This window comes from Cydia strobilella, chromosome 8 (genome assembly GCF_947568885.1).
Source record: "Cydia strobilella chromosome 8, ilCydStro3.1, whole genome shotgun sequence".
Lineage (NCBI taxonomy): Eukaryota > Metazoa > Arthropoda > Insecta > Lepidoptera > Tortricidae > Cydia > Cydia strobilella.
The window spans coordinates 12562452-12580421 of record NC_086048.1 but is presented as its reverse complement, the minus strand read 5'-3'; the positions used below and the strand labels follow the sequence as shown (position 1 = coordinate 12580421).

The 17970-nt window shown below is 39.2% G+C and overlaps 1 protein-coding gene across 4 annotated transcripts in view; it reads left to right on the top strand.

Moving 5' to 3' along the window:
* Positions 1-17970, top strand: part of LOC134743655 (uncharacterized) — a 92594-nt gene that overhangs the window by 46899 nt on the left and 27725 nt on the right. The window lies entirely within an intron of this gene.

Genomic DNA, 17970 nt, shown 5'->3' with positions numbered 1-17970 from the left:
ATCTTTGTTCAAAATGCAAATTCATTTATGATTTCAGACGAGGTAAAACGTAAATAAACGTCTCTTTAGTAAATACATACAAGCGCTGGTGGCCTAGCGGTAAGAGCGTGACTTTCAATCCGGAGATCGCGGGTTCAAACCCCGGCTCGTACCAATGAGTTTTTCAGAACGTATGTACGAAATATCATTTGATATTTACCAGTTGCTTTACGGAGTTTACGGTGAAGGAAAACACCGTGAGGAAACCGGACTAATCCCAATAAGGCCTAGTTTCCCCTCTAGGTTGGAAGGTCAAATGGCAGTCGCTTTCGTAAAAACTAGTACCTTCAATTCTTGGGATTAGTTGTCAAGTCGACCGCAGGCGCCGCGAGCCGTGGCGTGGCAAAAATGCCAGGATAACGCGGAACGCGAGGAAGAAGAATGAAGGAAATACTTGAATTAACCAGAATGACTTATCTATTGTAAGGTTAGATTGCGAGATGACATGGCGCGGACGACACTAATCTCATTCATTTGTCGTCACTCATCGCGGACCTTGCGCGTGTGCTGACCCGACCCGAATACGGCGACCTTTGCTGGGGACTTCACTGCCACGACGTAGCTGTCTAATCTAAGTAAATTTTGATCAATCAATTGGTTTTCCATACAGAGAAGTAATGCGAGCCGGTGTTCTGTCTAGATCAGCATTTCCCAAACTATGGACCGAGCGAATATTGAGTGGGCCCTGAAGCTTCTACAAAATTTGAGCGTTACCAATAATACCTATTTTATGCCAATTTTAAACCGGCCAAGAGTTGGGCTCCAAAAAACTTTAGGAACTGGTCTAGATAAAAAAAATGGTTGCGTTGTGCTTTTTTTCTCGGCTATTTCCTCGTACAAAATTAAACCTAACGAAAGAATAGTCAGCCATTTCTATTAATGCAAAATCATTTATAATATGTAACAAGGTCAAGCTGTCCACCGATTGTAGCTAGCCCGACCCAAATACGGCGACATCGCTTGCTCGCAAACTTATTATATTAATCATAATCAAGAAATTGTGAGCAAATATAACTTTCAATTTTGAGTCCGATTATGGATTATTTATTTTTCCAAAACTAGTGTATGAAGTTTTAGGTCATACTGAGCAATTTTACTATGGTACCAAACCCGAAATGATAAAAAAGCAATTGGTTGTTTCATAAATTTTGGTAGTTCATATGTGGATGTTTTTTATGGTAGCCAAAATTTTTTTGTGCGATTTCGGGGTTGGTCTTATGGTAGAAGTTGTTCAGTATGACATATATTCTTTATTGTATTCAATTCAAGCAACATGGCTCATAAAAGCTTTGAAAAATAAAAACTTAATATATGACCTACGTATTCACCACGCAAAGTTTAAAACTCCGTATAATTTCGCATATCGATAGAATAACGTAGAATTATTGTCTTTTGAAAATGGTTAAATTAACAAGTATTGGTCCGCGAGCCAGGCGAAAATTTCGTCAATCATCGCCTTCCTCGCGAAAACTCGTATAGTGGTTAACGGCTATTTAAGATGCACCCTAGTGGAAGTCAGCTGCCGCTCCGTTGGTGGGTTGAGGAATGGCAGCCACCGAAACACGTAAAAAAAAAAAATGTTTTTAGTCATCGCCTTCCTCTTGATACTTTGTCAGATGGTAGTTTAGGTGCTATTGATAGTAAAACCAATCGTCAGCCGGTTGTATCGCGGTGGAAACATCGTCAGCTGGTCACATGAACTTGTAAAAAAAAAAAATGTTTTTAGTCATCGCCTTCCTCTTGATACTTTGTCAGATGGTAGTTTAGGTGCTATTGATAGTAAAACCAATCGTCAGCCGGTTGTATCGCGGTGGAAACACCGTCAGCTGGTCACATGAACTTGTAAAAAAAAAAATGTTTTCAGTCATCGCCTTCCTCTTGATACTTTGTCAGATGGTAGTTTAGGTGCTATTGATAGTAAAACCAATCGTCAGCTGGTTGTATCGCGGTGGAAACACCGTCAGCTGGTCACATGAACTTGTAAAAAAAAAAAATGTTTTCAGTCATCGCCTTCCTCTTGATACTTTGTCAGATGGTAGTTTTGGTGCTATTGTTAGTAAAAACAATCGTCAGCCGGTTGTATCGCGGTGGAAACACCGTCAGCTGGTCACATGAAAATTTAAAAAAAAAGTTTCAGTCATCGCCTCCCGTTTGATACTTTGTCAGATGATAGTTTAGGATCTGTTGTGAATAAAAATAATCGTCAGCCGGCTGTATCGCGGTGGAAACACCGTCAGCTGGTCACATGAACTTGTAAAAAAAAAAAATGTTTTTAGTCATCGCCTTCCTCTTGATACTTTGTCAGATGGTAGTTTAGGTGCTATTGATAGTAAAACCAATCGTCAGCCGGTTGTATCGCGGTGGAAACACCGTCAGCTGGTCACATGAACTTGTAAAAAAAAAAAATGTTTTCAGTCATCGCCTTCCTCTTGATACTTTGTCAGATGGTAGTTTTGGTGCTATTGTTAGTAAAAACAATCGTCAGCCGGTTGTATCGCGGTGGAAACATCGTCAGCTGGTCACATGAACTTGTAAAAAAAAAAACTGTTTTCAGTCATCGCCTTCCTCTTGATACTTTGTCAGATGGTAGTTTTGGTGCTATTGTTAGTAAAAACAATCGTCAGCCGGTTGTATCGCGGTGGAAACATCGTCAGCTGGTCACATGAACTTGTAAAAAAAAAACTGTTTTCAGTCATCGCCTTCCTCTTGATACTTTGTCAGATGGTAGTTTAGGTGCTATTGTTAGTAAAAACAGTCGTCAGCCGGTTGTATCGCGGTGGAAACACCGTCAGCTGGTCACATGAACATATAAAAAAAATTGTTTTCAGTCATGGCCTCCCGTCCCGTTGATTGATACTTTGTCAGATGCTGCTGTGTTGCTGCTGCACAAAAAACTGTTTTAGGTGCAGAGCAGGCATGAGTTTCAATAAAATTTTAGTTAATTTACTTTCATATATTTAGTGATAGCATATCAGTAGTGTGTTAGTGCCGGTTCTAGACCAAAACTTTTCCGCTAGGGGACGACACTAAATCTAATAAAAAATACTGCAAAAATGGAAAATATATCCACCTGGTGCATCAAAACATTCAAAGTATTTAAGATGCACCCTAGTGGAAGTCAGCTGCCGCTCCGTTGGTGGGTTGAGGACTCCCGGTTGATACTTTGTCAGGTGGTAGTTTAGGTGTTTAGGTGGTCAGTGAACTTGTAAACTTGTGAACTTGTTGGTTGATGTTAAAATAAATGTATTTTCTTAGTTTCTTTCTTTCTTTCTTTAAAAAAAATTGTTTTCAGTCATTGCCTCCCGTTTGATACTTTGTCAGATGATAGTTTAGGTGCTGTTGTGAATAAAAATAATCATTAGCTGGCTGTATCGCGGTGGAAACACCGTCAGCTGGTCACATGAATTTGTAAAATGCTAATTTACTCATTGTTATCCTTATACATAGTAATTTATTAATCTCATGAAAAAGATCGTTAACTATTTATAAGCATTTGGGTATACATATTTTCATTCCTTTTGCTTGATACCCTCTAGCCACAAAGACGATAAAGAAATTAAAAGTAAAAAACGTTGAAACTTCATTCCCCTCCAATTCATTTCTATCCATTCCTTCCAATATTTTCGGAGAAAAAAATGAATCAAAGGACCACGGTGGGTACGTATTTTACCGGTCAACTAATTAATCTAATTCTGGTTGTTTAAATAAATTTAAATGAGTACTAAAATAAATAGATTAGCAACTAAAACGGAGCTAAGTTATACATATAAATATGAGTAGTGTTTTAATGCTGTTACAGCTTTTGTTTGTTTTCAGAAAGGTAACAAGTATTTATTTGGCAACTGAATTATTATAGGTACTGAATTATTATTGGAGACCATTTATGAAGCACATTTTAAAAATAAATCGTCTATCTATTAATTCAAAAATGAAGTTGTTTTAAGTCATGGGTAAATGTTGTTGTTGTTGTTGTTTGTTGTTGTTGTCCTATGGTACCCCATCGGTACAAAGGGCCTTCGTGAGACGTCGCCATCCGCTCCTGTCCTGCGCCTCGCGCTTCGCGTCCCTCCAACTCAGTCCTGCTGCCCGCAGCTCAGCGTCGATTGTGCGCTGCCACGTGCAGGGGTCGGAAACCGGTATTTGCTCCATACAAAAATACCGGTATTATTACGTTCTTTTTCGTTCTTTTGTTTATAATTTCATTTTTAATGGGACATTTTAATAATGCAAAATTGTTTCCTAAATACATGATTCAGTCCTACGTAATGAGCATAAAACAATTCAAAATATTGGGCTATTTCGGGGTTTAAAAAAAATACCGATTCCGAGCCCTGGCCACGTGTGCGCCGGCCGGCCCTGTCGCTTGCTCCCGTGCGGCTTCCACTTGTAAGCAATCCTGGCCGTGTTGTCATCTGGTCTTCGGAGGGTGTGCCCTATCCACTTCCACTTCCGTTTCGCGATTTCTTGTTTGACCGGGACTTGGTGGCATCGATTCCATAGATCCTTGTTGCTGGAAATGGGAATCCTTGTCGAAGGAATGGATCTTAAGCACTTGGTAAATGAGAAAATTAAAAAATAAAGTTTTTCAAACTATATCGTGTTATATATCAAATGAAAGAACTCATTGTGAGAATCTCAAATATTTTTTGAAGTGAAACTTCTTATGGCACTTCCAACTGACAGCGTTAAACGTTTAACGCTACCATACATAATAATTTAATTTATACCATACATAATATACATACATATACCAGGCGAACATAACTATGAACATACAAATACAAGAGTGTGACCAGTAAGTTGAATAGGGTAATTTCCCGAAAGTAGGGTAATTGATGCTCTTCTTAATAAATCAAGAATAAATCGCTACCATAGATAATTTAATTTTATACTCTATTATTAACTCACTAAAGTTAACTTTCGCTCGACCAGCACGGTGTCTCATCTCCCTCTCTCTCTGTGTATACTTGTTTGATACATACATGTACCAGGCTAACATAACTATAAAGGAGGTTTAAGAATTATATAACTGGAGAGGTGACAGATAAAAATGCCAATAGATAATTTATACCAACGAGTAAAGTAAGTATAATAGGTAAAGAGAGCACTTGAAGCATTTTATGGAAACTGATTTGAAAGCGCCATCTTTGATTTTATTCTGAAACTAAGTATATATGTGTGCGTGCACAACTACATATGCATACATACGTGTACTTTCGTCCCACATAATATTAGGTCTACTTGGCCAGTTTACAAGTACCATTTTTTGTTTGTAACAAAAAACTTTTATTGATTGCAAGATATCAAACAAAAAAAATTACTTGTAAACCGCCCAAGTAGTCCTAATATTATGTAAAAAAGATTTAAAAGAGTTGAATGAATATAACAAAACCATAATAGTAAAGGAAGTATTTTTATTGCTTTTCAATTTGGTATACAAAGATAGTACCTAATAAGAGCAGGTGTACCAGGTTGTCCCATAATGACCTGGACTGACCCATTTCTGCGCGACATGTCATGACATGTTATGCACTATTGGATAGCAATGTCCAAAATTGAGTACCGAAGTGTCATAAAATTCCTGTTTAAAGAAGGATTATCTCCCGCTCAAATCAAAGATCGTTTAGATGGCGTATTCGGCGAGTCTTCTCCTTCTTATAGCACCGTAAAAAACTGGGTAAACGAGTTTCGATTTGGTCGGGAAGCTGTCGAAGATCTGGGACATGATGGAAGACCAGTGGAGGTCCTCACTTCTGAAAATATCAACAGCGTCCAAGAGGAAGTTTTAAGTGATCGCCGCCTAAAGATCAGAGAAATAGCAGCAAGACTAGGGCTTTCTAAGAGCACCGTCCACCGCATAATTCACGATCATCTTCACATGAGTAAGGTCAGTGCAAGGTGGGTACCTAAACTTCTATCAGCTGTTCAGAAAGAAGAACGCGTGAAATGTGCCTCTAAATTTTTGGAGCTCTGTGGCGAAAACCCTAAAAGCATAATTAAACGGCTGGTAACTGGAGACGAAACAATGGTGCTTTATTATGATCCCGAGAGCAAACGCGAGTCGATTGAGTGGCGTTTTAAAAACGAAAAGCCCCCTATTAAAGCGAAGGTGCACCAGTCCACCAAAAAGCTGATGTGCACAATCTTTTGGGATGGCCATGGTATCCTGATTGTCGATTTTAAAGAACGTAATACCGTTATAAATGGCTCTTATAAATTTTTCAATATATTTGTACATTCTTATACGATGGCCCAGCGTAGGCCAGTCCAAGGGACGCAGCTATGCGGTGGAATGAGATATCAATATCACTTGCTCGCTCTCGCTCTAACGCATAAATGCGTCCCTTGGACTCCCTCGTGACCTTGTAGATACTACTACTTTCCGAATCAGAAAATAGATATTTTGTCAGCGCATAAGGTGGTAAAGATTGACAACTAACTGAACTAACGGATTAGCGTCTTTAACATTTCATACAAGTTATATGGGTCGAAATGGAAGTTTAATTTACGATTACTCCTGAGATATTAATTTAAATTGTATGGTGTAAGGGACCTTTGTAATCTGTATGAAATGCTTAATATAACTGACGTATTTAATTTGGTAATTATTATTAATACTGTATCCGTGTAAATAGCTTTGCAAATACCACATACTATGAAATCTTTTTGTAGTAAAGATAAGAATGGGTATAGTAAGTTATCCTTAAAAGATAGACATACACCATCGCGGACTTTTTTGTAGAGCAATCAAAGAGAGATCTTTCCACCATACATTGTTTTGTTATATCTCAAACGGGTTGGGCAGCGTTTTCGATTAAATGTGTTAGCCAGCGTGATTTTTTTCTGACTTGATTACCAAATATCGTCATATTACAACCAATTTACACAAAACCTTAACAAATTATACGACTTAACCTTCCTCAAGAATCACTCTATTCATAGGTGAAAACCGCATAAAAATCCGTTCAGTAGTTTTCACTGAAATTATTACGATATACTTACTGCTCGCTTAATACTTTGATAAAATACAAGCCTATAGTTGCAACCGCTGTGTGGCGCTGTCTTCGTGCACGGTCCCAATAACCATTATTCGATAAATTGTCCTTGAAATGAATAATGTGCTGATTTTATAACGTTTTCAAGGCAAAATCATATTTTTCTGCCTTAATTTTGATTTGAATTCTTTTTGCATACCTACCTACATCAAGCCTTTTAAGGCCATCCCGCCTCTCTCTAATTTTGACCGGCGGCGCTCATATCTAATCAGTAGGCCGAGCACATGATTGACGCGACAGTATCTCGCCGCGAAATAGACTACCCGTCTTTTACTAACTGTATGAATTAAAGAGGGACGAGTAGTCTATGTCGCGGCGAGATACTCTCGCGCCAATCATGTGCTAGCCCGGCTGATCACGTCTATTTTTGCATTAGCATATTATTACACTGTCATCGGACATAAAGAAGTAATTTAAATTTCAACTGAATCAGATCACGGTTGTTCCTAAAGGTAGGTATTTTAGTTTTTCGTAAATAACTCGTAACATCATATAGCAAATTTATATACAATTTTCCATAAAAAGTTTCTGAACACTCACTTGGATCAAATATCTGGACCCAAAGAGGGAACAGTGGCTTGGTAGAAAATAGGTGGCTGACCGAGCCAATTTTGATTCACAACAGCACCTAAGCTATAATCTGACAAAGTATCAAACGGGAGGCGATGACTGAAAAAAATTTTTTTTTTTTGACAAGTTCATGTGACCAGCTGACGGTGTTTCCACCGCGATACAACCGGCTGACGATTGTTTTTATTCACAACAGCACCTAAACTATCATCTGACAAAGTATCGAACGGGAGGCGATGACTAAAAACAATTTTTTTTTACAAGTTCATGTGACCAGCTGACGGTGTTTCCACCGCGATACAACCGGCTGACGATTATTTTTAATCACAACAGAAGCTAAACTATCATCAGTAGGGTGCATCTTAAATAGGCGTTAACCACTATACGAGTTTTCGCGAGGAAGGTGATTGATCACGGAAACTGTTCGTGGCTCGCGGTCTATAATGAATTAATGCCTCAACTTAATAGTTAATAACCACCAGGTGGGGTTCGTTCACCAGACTTAGTTAATTCGGTCGTTAATTATATTAAATAGTCAGTTTAAATTTAAGGAACGTAAGGACATTGTATCCATGTCTGTTGAACGGACTATAGAACTAAGTGCAGTAGAATGGGAGCAATTTTAAGATAAAGCGGATGATACCTGTATTATTGTACAAGCGGATAATTTCAACAATTTAAAGTACAAACTCTGTCACGTGACAAGTTTAATCGAAAAATGGTTCTCTGCAAATGGCATGTTAATTAATCTTGACAAGACAAATATTGTTCATTTTCGACTATAAAATACAAATACAAATAAACTGAATATTGTAGTAAATGACACCTAAATCCCACAAGTAGACACTGTGAAATACCTAGGCTACCAAATCGACTCAGGACTAACGTGGGCCCCGCACATACAATCCACCTGCGACAGACTTGCCTCAGCCTGTTTTGCGCTGTCCCGAATAGCACCCAGTTTATCTATTGAGAACTTAAAGACCGCCTACTATGGATATTTCCGCGCAATACTTTCTCAAGGTGTCGATCTTTGGGGTACAGCTGCTGATCGAGATAGACTGCTTAGAATGCAGAAACGCGCCCTTCGTATTATTGATGGCAAACCCGTTGACTATCCTGCACAATCTCTGTTTAAAAAACACAAGATATTAACGCTACCGTGTATATATATACTGACCGCATGTACGTATGTCAGAACAAATATGCACTTGTATAAATCCAGTGGATCTACCCGCAGTGGCCCAGCCCGCAGGTTGCCTATTCTTCTCGCCCCTAAATGCAGGCTCGCGAAGTCACGAAAGTCACTAAATATTATGGGACCAAAGCTTTATAACTCAGTACCGACCGATATAAAAGAATCGAAAAGTGACACAATATTTAACAAAAAGCTAAAATCGTTACTTGTAGAAAAGGCTTACTACTCGATCGACGAATTCATGATGTCTATGCGAAATGATCATTGATTCCATATCGTAACTTCCTCTAAACATTTATATTAACCTATTATTGTGTATAATAATTTTATCTTTATTTTATTCTTAAGAATTTGTGACTTGTAAAATGTACTTTATTTTACCAATAAAGATCTGTATATCTGTAAAGATGTAACACTTTAAACTCTCACGTTTTGTACACATAATTAATGTCATTACCGGGTCTAACGCGATTAAATTTCATTATTTTACCTTTTATTTCGACGTTTCAACTAGGTTTACAGTTAAAGATAAAGATGTGTTTATTTGTACAAATGTAGTGATGAACATAGGTGGACGGTAATTTTGGATGCGTACATTTCACTTAAAGAAGCATGCAAATTTTTCTTACTAGCTACGTACTATAACTAATAAGTTATACAATAATAACATCATCGGGATACAGATCATACATGATTTCATTTCTACCTACGGTTTTACAATATTACTATTACATAAAATTATTTATTCAATTACAGATGTGAAATATTCATTAATTTTATAATAGCATTCCAATTCTACTGCATCGTTCAACAGGCATGGATACAATGACCTTACGTTCCTTAAATTTTAAATGACTATTTAATATCAGTTTAATGTCAGCGATGCGCACAGGGCCGCAAGAGAGAAATTTCACGAGTGGACACTCTGTGGTAGACCGGAAGTGGGCAGGTTATTTAATGAGATGTGTGAAACGCGAAGAATATTCAAATCTCGCTTAAAATGGTGCCAGGACCATCAAACCCAAATAAAAATGAATATTCTAGCTTCACAGCACTCCAAAAAGGACTTCCGGTCATTTTGGAACGCCACAAACAACATGAAGTTTCGACCTTCGTGCCCTGTGAGTGTTAATGGCAAAACTGACACCAAAGACATAGCTAACACTTTTAAAGATCATTTCGTTGTCAAATCACCTCTTGTGCGGTCGCAGGATGAGATGAACGGTGCTGAGGTCAACGTGAAACCTGGACCGGGATACTCTGCTAAGGATGTAGCAGAGGCTATTAAATCTATCACCCGAGGCAAATCCCCAGGACACGATGGCCTCAGCATCGAACACCTTCAAAATGCGGGTCCCCATATCTCGAGAGTGTTAGCTTTGTTTTATACGCTGTGTGTAAGGCACTGTTATCTGCCCGAGGATATGATGAAAACTGTAGTTATTCCTGTACCCAAAAATAAAACTGGAGATTTGTCCGACACCAATAACTACAGGCCTATATCCCTTGCGACTATTATTGCTAAGGTATTTGATAGTGTGCTTAATGTACAATTAAATAAGTACGTGAGCCTTAACCCCAACCAGTTTGGTTTTCGACCAGGGTTATCAACGGAAAGTGCAATACTGTGCCTTAAGCACACTGTCAATTACTATTTAAACAGAAAGACGCCAGTTTATGCGTGCTTCTTAGACCTGTCTAAGGCTTTTGACCTGGTTTCCTACAATATCCTATGGAAAAAACTAGAAGCCATTAAATTACCTAATGAGACCATACAAATCCTGAGGTACTGGTATGGAAATCAGGTCAATAGCGTTAGATGGTCAAGTACCTTATCGGACCCGTATCGGTTGGAGTGTGGGGTGAGACAGGGGGGGTTTGACCTCGCCCACACTTTTTAACCTTTACGTAAATGAGCTTCTCGAGGCGCTCGGCAAAATCATGTCGGCTGCCATATCGACACAGTTTGTCTGAATAATTTGAGTTATGCAGACGATATGGTTTTGTTGAGCGCGTCGGCTTGTGGTTTGCGAAAACTTTAATGTATTTGCGAGACCTACGCCATCCATCATGGGCTAAAATATAATGTGGGTAAAACGCAATACATGGTGTTTGAACCTACTGGGTATCGGATACCCAAGGTACCTCCCATCAACCTGAGTGGTACTCCACTGGAAAGGGTGAGGGCTTTTAAATATTTAGGCCATGTTGTCACCTCAGACCTAAAAGACAACATGGATATCGAGCGTGAACGGAGGGCCCTGTCGGTGAGGGCAAACATGATTGCGCGTAAGTTTGCGCGATGTACTAGGGAGGTGAAATTAACTCTCTTTAGAGCATATTGCACTTCCCTCTATACGTGCAGCTTATGGACATACTACACGCAGCGGGCCTATGGGGCTCTCCGGGTCCAATATAACAACGCGTTCCGGGTCCTGGTGGGGCTGCCTCGCTTCTGCAGCGCGTCAGGGATGTTTGCTGAAGCACGCATAGATTGCTTTTATACGACTATGCGCAAACGATGCACATCCCTGGTGCGCCGGGTGCGGGCCAGCCCCAACCCCATCCTGCGGTTGATAGCCGAGAGGTTTGACTGCCCATATATGAGGCACTGTGAGGACATGCATGTTTCTAGAAGTACTTATTATGTATAAGCTACTTGGGTATGTACTTCTAGAAACATAAGTCAGTTCATTTCAATATTGTTTATTTTTTATTATTTATTGTAATGTTAATTTTTGTGATAATAATTATTCTGTATATATAGTGATAGATGTAAGCATTAACATAGCTATAAGTACTTACTAACACAAGCTATATGAGTCTGTAAAGTTACTCGAAATAAAAATGATTTATTATTTATTATTTAATATAATTAACGACCGAATTAACTAGGTCTGGTGAACGAACTTCCCACCTGGTGGTTATTAAGTTGAGGCATTGATTCATTATTAGTTCAGTAATACATAAAATATCAATATCAAAATCATTCAATAAAGTTCTATCTGTAAATATTTTCCTCTAATACATTGAATGTTTTAATGCACCAGGTGGATATACTTTCCATTTTTGCAGTATTTTTCATTAGATTAGTGTTGTCCCCTAGCAGAAAAGTTTTGGTCTAGAACCGGCACAAACACACTACTGATATGCTATCACTTTTTACAAGTTCATGTGACCAGCTGACGGTGTTTCCACCGCGATACAACCGGCTGACGATTGTTTTTACTAACAATAGCACCAAAACTACCATCTGACAAAGTATCAAGAGGAAGGCGATGACTGAAAACAGTTTTTTTTTTTACAAGTTCATGTGACCAGCTGACGATGTTTCCACCGCGATACAACCGGCTGACGATTGTTTTTACTAACAATAGCACCAAAACTACCATCTGACAAAGTATCAAGAGGAAGGCGATGACTGAAAACATTTTTTTTTTTTACAAGTTCATGTGACCAGCTGACGGTGTTTCCACCGCGATACAACCGGCTGACGATTGGTTTTACTATCAATAGCACCTAAACTACCATCTGACAAAGTATCAAGAGGAAGGCGATGACTGAAAACATTTTTTTTTTTACAAGTTCATGTGACCAGCTGACGGTGTTTCCACCGCGATACAAGCGGCTGACGATTGGTTTTACTATCAATAGCACCTAAACTACCATCTGACAAAGTATCAAGAGGAAGGCGATGACTAAAAACATTTTTTTTTTTTACAAGTTCATGTGACCAGCTGACGATGTTTCCACCGCGATACAACCGGCTGACGATTGGTTTTACTATCAATAGCACCTAAACTACCATCTGACAAAGTATCAAGAGGAAGGCGATGACTAAAAACATTTTTTTTTTTTACGTGTTTCGGTGGCTGCCATTCCTCAACCCACCAACGGAGCGGCAGCTGACTTCCACTAGGGTGCATCTTAAATAGCCGTTAACCACTATACGAGTTTTCGCGAGGAAGGCGATGATTGACGAAATTTTCGCCTGGCTCGCGGTCTATATGATTGTGGGTTGACGCGGTGCGGTGCGGACGGCGCTAATCTCATTTGTCGTCACTCATCGCAGATCTTGCGTGGGTACTAGCCCGACCCGAATACGGCGACCTCAGGCAGGGAACGTCACGGCTACACATACCTACCTACCAAAGAGGATATAATATTATGATGATGATGATGATGATCCTTCCGGCCGATTTCGACCATGGCGACCACTTCGACTCCTAGCAACTAGGAGCTAACTGTTACAGTTAGCACGGCGCTCGTGCGCCCGAATATGGCTGACGGGAAACCGTCAACGCCCTCTATACGAGAGTACGCCAAAGGTACTGGCGCCATCTGATCGAGAGTCAAATTTTCGTGATTTTCGAGGCACGTTTTTTTCCATAGACTATCCATCTATTACGGAGTTATATCTATCTTTGATACTACATTATAACATTCATAGTAGGGTAAGTAAGCGCATTGAGTATGCACTTTTGTCTCAGGCGATGCCGCTTGGCACTATTGTTTCTTAGGTCAAACAAAGCTGATTTATATCAAAAATTAATTCCTCGTCCCTAAATTATACGAAAATGATATATATAACTTGCCCTAGTTGCTAAGAACAGGAAGAAATATAACTGTGCATAGATTGGACCTAGGGAGCCGACCCTTTCGGGGTATGCACGGTACGATCTCGTGGCTACCGGGCCAAATCAGCTTTGTTTGACCTAAGGAACAATCGTGCCAAGCGGCATCGCCTGAGACTAAAGTGCATACTGCTCCATACATTTACTATCTTTACTTACCCTACTATTTATAATCGATTTCAATATGATTTGCTCATTCCCCGAAACACTTATGTTTTCGACTTCCCGATTTAATATCCCGATGAGGAACCTGTATATATAGGTACGAGTATGTCGCTAGTTAAGAGCTACCAGGCCAGTTGCCTGTTACCGTAGTAGTAACGTGCTAATTTTATTTTAGGTTGTAGGTATGGGAAGTTTAATAGTTGTCTGCTGAGTTACGTCAATCGTCGATTGTTACAATGCATTTGCAATGCGACTCGCCCTTTGTTTACCATCACCAGACAGCAGACAGACATAAAAAACCAGAAAACATCGATTGTGTAGGTAATATCTTTATTATTGCATCGCAGATGTTTACCGATGCACACATAGACAGCTTTGCAGGTATTTTACGCAAAAGAGTGGCATCCTTAGTGAAGAGGTTGCGGGGCAGCCCAAACAGCATACTAAACACCATTGCAGATAATGCAGATCGATGTGAGGGGCGCTTCCAGAAGCACTGGTTACATTGCTCACTAGGTTACGTATGATTGTTTTTGACTGAGTTATTATAATTATGTATTAATTGAAGGTACTAAAACTAGCTCTAAATAAACTTTTATTACTAACAACTATGGACATTATGTTTCCGAAATAAATTATTTGAATTAAATTGAATTATTCACTATTTGATATAATTGTAAAGGAAGGAGAAAACAGTTAAAAGGGGACGTCGAAAAGGTTTTGTATGGTCGGATTGCCTGCTCACATTTTCCCCTTAAAGCAATTTACACGATGCTCAAATTACCCACTGATTCAATATTCTGGAACAGCTTAATCCTTAATGTAATTAGCAGCGACACTGCCAAATAGCAACTTTAGAGCGATGCACTCGGGCCGAGGGGGAGAGACAGGTTGTTCAGATACAAGCAAGTTTGGCAGAAGTAAATCTACTGATCAACTTCTTAAAATCGCATCTCTCCTCTCCTCCAACGCAGCGAAATAAGATCTCTCCCCCATTGATAACAAGGTTGCTTTTGAGATTACGCGGTCAATTGAGATGCGAGGTTTAGAAGGTAAACAATGGAAATGTTCCCGTTAATTATTGGCTCGCTCCCGACGATGCGTCGACAAATTACCGGGTGACATTTAGTCGCCACACACAAACAAAACGACCGCACAGTTGGTCTATAGGGATCGCATTGCTCTTCCTAGCTACAGTACCGGCCAATAATATATCATGTTTCATGATATATTATTCCTCCATGTTTTTACGGTATATCTTTTTTTATATATTTGTGAGTGATTTCCACCTCACTGCTTTAGGTAGTCTAGTAGTATTCCTTTGTACGAGTGATGAGAAACATTGGCCTCATAGTAGCGATTTTTAAGTAGTATGCTGTCTCCTATTGTAATTCACAGTATTTCATTGCAGTATTCATCATATGTTTGTATTAAATGACTAGTAAAATATGCAATGTACAAACTAACCTATATTTTTTCTCTATATAAGCTCATACAAAAACACTCAAAGCTGATATATTATTGGCCGGTACTGTATATCTATTTGAAACAACTTTGCCAACTACATTATTATCAGGTTAGTGCGCATGTGTTAGGTAATCTACTCACGAGCATCAATTAAAACTGATCACTCTGATGAATGACATTACTAAAACAACCTGACCCGCTTTCATGTCTATTAAGTTTTATTACCTTCTGTAGATTTAAGATTCGTTTTGTAAACACGCTATTTATTTGACGTACTCGTAGTATTGGCGACACGGAGAAAATGGGTATCTATTACCACTAGAGGTTGGGTTTTAGTTTGAAGAGACTTCAAAGTCGTCGTTTAATTTACCTCCGGTTTAATCAAGTAAGTTTATTAGGCCTCAGAAAGCCCGGGCTTAGCATTCGGCTATAATAATAACATAATGTAATTGGGCATAGTTAGACCAAAACGGAAGCTCTATAATTTAATTTTAATAATTGAAGCCGTAATAACTTGAGGTTCTAGGAACTATGAGGTTCTCATAAAGTACCTACCTACTTGTTTGCTTTGTGTGCGGTAGTCGTTTTTTGCTACACCGAACACTTGTTTATCCGCCGCCAAGGTCGTAGCTCACTTAAGTCCACAGATGGTAAACGATGTCATATTGGAATGACTTGTAAGTACTTACACATGATGCATGCGGAGTATTAATTAGAGCTCGGTCATTAGTTGACACGTGACACGTTGGGTATAGGCGTTGTAGCCGCATCCATCTCGTGGATTGGTTTCATATTGAAATGAATGGCATTGTGTTGTGCAGTGGGCTTATCGGTATACCCAGGCATTCCCATTTAGCCGGATTTGCCATTAGCCCCTCTTTGACAAGACATTGTTATGAATGCCCGAGCCAATTGGGCTTGCCGCAGGCTGTATTGTAAGTACATGTTACCCTGTATTTGACTTCAATGGATTTAAATGTAACAATATTCACAATGTTGAAGAAACATGATGATAACACACTTTCTTTTGCGCAATTATCTTTGTATGCTTATGTAGTTTTTTTTTTCTCTGAGGCGCGATATCTTTGTCTGTATTTAGATAGCGAAATTGGAGCAAGTTGAAAGTAGAGACATGTAATATAATTTTCTTTGAGTACATATTTAAAAAAGTGGATGGAATTAATTTTTATGATAGATAGACGAAATTCCTAAACAACATTTGTTAGAAATGAGTCTGAGACAGTGATTGAAATCTATGACAGCATAAACTAAGTAAGACATATTTTGTGAAGACGATTGATTGAGTAACGTCGCTCGAATGCGAGGTGAACCCTGACATACCGCCTTAACTGTTCATCGGGAATGTTAAACACACGCTGTGCCACTTTTGAAGTGTCGTCGTAAATCACCCACCGGCCCCGGCCGCGTCAACTCCGCAGTTACTTAAGACCCGTAAGCGGCAATTTCCTCGTTTTGTACAAATCTTTACATGCAGCTGTGTCAGCGGGTGAGCTGGGAGCAATTTGCGTGTGCAGCCGTGCACAGTGAGCGTCCGCCTATAATGAATTGCGGACGTGTTCACAGATCGTGCACAACAGCCTCGCAATACCCATCCTGAACTCCTATCTCGACAACCCTTTATTTACGAATATCAACTCTACTTTCCTGATCACAAGGCTGCGTCTCCTATACAGAATTGGGTTAGATTGGAGTTCGTGAAAGTTACAGGTAATGGTACATTAATGCCTGCAAACCAGGCTGAGCTCGTTGCATAGTTGCATTATGCACTGCGCTTAATCGCTCCCAGCCCACTCATAAATTAATAGTTGACACGCAATGCCCTATGCATTAGTGTGGCTGCAGTACCTAAACCAATGGCTTAGTTGAAGATGCTACTGGCTGATTTGTTCGAATTGCGTTTTCATGATAACGTCATTTAGCGTATTGTTTCACTTTGAAATATCGTAGCATCAGGCGTTGAAACTTCGAAACAATTTTTAAGTTCCGCCTATTTACTACATATGTAAATACATAGAACAAGAAATTAAAAACAGAGTCGGAGTCCATATCAACCTCTTTATCATCAATATGCAATTTAAACCAATCGGCCGGAAATATCGAACACTAAATTGCCTGCAAAACGCCACTCTACATGACGAAAACTTTCAATACGTGGTGATTGCAGTAAATATGCTAGCGGCGAGTTAACATGAAACCAGGAAACGGCGACTCGATGACGGGTGTTGGTTATATAACGCGATACTGACTAGCTGAATGCCAGTGTACCGGCTAAAAACGACTTAAGTTACAACCCAGTAACATGCACATAAGTCCTTTTTGAAAGCGTTGGAATGGTACATTGACTACAGCGATTAGCTACGCTCTGGAATATGCACATGGTCTGTTTCGATTGTGCAAGTTAATCTGCATCTACATGGATATTATAAAGGGGAAAAGATTATAGGTTTGATAGAGGTGAGGTGGTATCAGAAATCACTCAATGTAGTCATATACTCGTACTTAAGACAGGCACAGTGTGTTTAAGTTTCACCAAGTTTGATGATTACTTATTTGAGCAATTTGAACATGACTGCATTAATTTAAATTACAGCCATAAATTAAGAGTCCATTGTCCAGTTGTTTAACATTACTCTGTTATGTGCACTAAACATTTTAGACTTTTTAGAGGAAGGAACCACATATTCATACGTCTATTTATTTAGCGAGTTTTCTGAATAAACGTTTGTTTTGTTATTTAAAAATGATTATTTCAACATTTGACGCCGAATGTTTGCACTACTATTTTTGGGATTTTTACTTCTGAGACAAATTAACGGAAGAA